This window comes from Eublepharis macularius, chromosome 5, assembly GCF_028583425.1.
Source record: "Eublepharis macularius isolate TG4126 chromosome 5, MPM_Emac_v1.0, whole genome shotgun sequence".
Taxonomy (NCBI): Eukaryota; Metazoa; Chordata; class Lepidosauria; order Squamata; family Eublepharidae; genus Eublepharis; species Eublepharis macularius.
Genome location: NC_072794.1, coordinates 132232 through 134731, shown reverse-complemented (window position 1 = coordinate 134731; position 2500 = coordinate 132232).

Sequence of the window (2500 nt, the reverse complement as noted above, 5' to 3'; positions counted from 1 at the left end):
AGGTCCTTCCGTCCGCGGCCGGTTGACCGGGCCGCCGGGGGCAGCCGTTAGGCCGGGCCTCCCCGTCTGCCCCCCACCGCCCCCGCTCGGTCCCCTCGCGGGCGCTGCCGTGCGCTCGTTTCGCCCCAGGGCAACGGAGCCCCCCCCCGGTAGACCTGGCCTCCGAAGCCGGGGAGCCCAGGACTGCCGAAGGCTTCCTCGGGCGAGCCGGATGACCTGGCCTCCCGGGCGCCCGAGGCTCGGCAGGCCGCGCGACCCGTCGTCCGCCCCGTAGCGGAACCTTCCTGCCGCAGCGGAGGAGGTCCACTTCGGGCCCCTCGAGGCCAAGGGGGTTGGGGGTGGGGTCCGGTAGACCTGGGCTCGGGGGGCCGGGGCGCCGAGGTCTCCCGGTCGCGGGTGACCGTCAGGGCCCCGGTCGCGGGACACCCGGCGAGCCGGGCGCCCAGCCCTAGAGCTTCGGCGGCAGGCCCGGGGCGTACAGACGCCCTGTCCTCACCCCTCCTGAACACGACTCCCCTCTCCTCTCCCCCCCCCCCACCCCCGGGCCCCGGGCAGACCTGGGCTTCCCCGTCCTCGGAGACCAGGCCGACCGGCCCACGCCCCGGCAGGGGTGGATGACGGAGCCCGCGAAAGCGGCAGGCGGCCAGGTCCACCCGACGGTCCGTGGGGGGGGGGGGCAGGCACGCCACCATGGCAGGCACGCAGCAAAAAAACGCAACCTCACCTTCACCGCCACCCCCCACAACGCCCAAACCGCGGTCCAGGCCTCCTCCTCCTCCTCCTCCTCCTCCTCCTCCATCGGTAGTGGCCAAGGGGTCCAGGTCTACCGGCCACCGCCGGGCCGGTAGAGGGCAGACCGGCAGACCTGGGCCCCTTGGAACCCCTTGCAGCCTGGGGACCCCGCGCCGGAGCCCGGGTCCGCCGTCCGGCCGCGCCCGCGGCGAACGGTTCCCACGGCCTGCCCCTCCGGCCCGCCCCCCCCCCGCCCGGTAGACCTGGCCTCCCAGCCCGGCCTCCCCCACCCTCCCCGCCCCCCACCGCCCGCCACGCGCGCAGGAGTCCTGATCTACCTCCCGTGCCCCGGCAACCCCACCCCCTGCTCTCCCTCACCGGGCCGTTAGTCCTGGCCTACCCCGGGGAGCCGTGTCCAGGTCCACCTCCCGTTCCTCCGCCCAACGGTGCCGTGGGGGGCGGGGGACACGTCCCCTGGGCGTGGCGCGGTCCTGCCACCTGTGCGTGTGCGTGTGCGGGCGGGGGGCTGTCCGGTAGACCTGGCCGGGTCTCCCGACGGAGGCCTTGGGCGAGCCGGATGACCTGGCCTCCCGGGCGCCCGTGTTTCGGCAGGCCGGGCGACACGCCCTCCGCCTTGACGGAGCCCGTTCCTGCCTCAGCGGAGGAGGTCCGGGTTGGCGCCAAGCGGGTGGGCGGCCGGGCGGCCGGTAGACCTGGACAGGGCGCCCAAGCCTACCGGGCGCGGTTGCACCGTTCCGACCCGCCGGCCCTCCCCCCGTGCCGGTAGAACGGGCCTTCCAGCCTGGGCTTCCACCGCCCCCGCTCCCGCGCAGGAGTCCTGGTCTACCGTCCGCACCCCGGACACCCCCACCCCCCCCCAACCCTCCCCGCTCCACCTCACCGTTGCGTCAGACCCGGCCTTCCCCGGGGAGCCGCGTCCAGGTCCACCGCCCTTTCCTCCGCCTGCCCGCGATATACGGGGCCGGGGGTGGGTGGGGCGCGGCGGACAGCTCTCTCGTGCGCGGGGCGGGCCTGCCTCCCCACCCTTCGCCGGACCGGTAGACCTGGACGCCCGCGCCAGGGGAAGGGCCCGATGGACCGGGGCGGCGGGCGTGCGGGCCTACCTTTCCTCCCCCCGGAAGGGCAGAAACGGCCTGCCCGCACCCGCCGTTCCGGGCTCCTTCGCCGCGGCGGTAGACCTGCCCGAACGGCCACGGGTGGGGGGGGGGTGGGTAGGCGGGGGTGCCCGCGGCGGAGTCCTGGTCTTCCGCCCGCGCCCCGGCAAAGGGTGGCCCAGGTCTACCCGTCCGCCCCTCTGGCTCGGGGAGGACGGGTAGACCTGGACGCCGGCGCCGCGGCCGGGCCCCCGAGTCCCCGGCGGCCTCCAGGTCTACCGCGTGACACGGGCGGCAATTGGTAGACCTTGACTCTCCGGAAGCCCTTGAGGGAGCGGATTCGGAGGCCCAGGCCGGGGGGCGGTTCCGGAGACCCGGACGGAATCCCGGCCTCGCCCCGGTCAAACTCGACGTCCGGAAGTCGGCCTCCCCGGCTCGGGCACGCTCGCGGAGATTTCTAGGCACTCGCTTTTCAGAACGCATCAGAGAATCTCCGGAGCCTCCGGCCGGGGCGAGACCGCTCTCGCGGCCGCCTTCCCTGCCTCCCTGCCGGCGGGCGCCTCCGCCGGGGATCCGGGCGCGGGCCCGGTCCTCCTTTTTTCTCCTTCCACGATCGATGAGGTCCACGGGGCCACGTCGGGGAGGACCCTCCG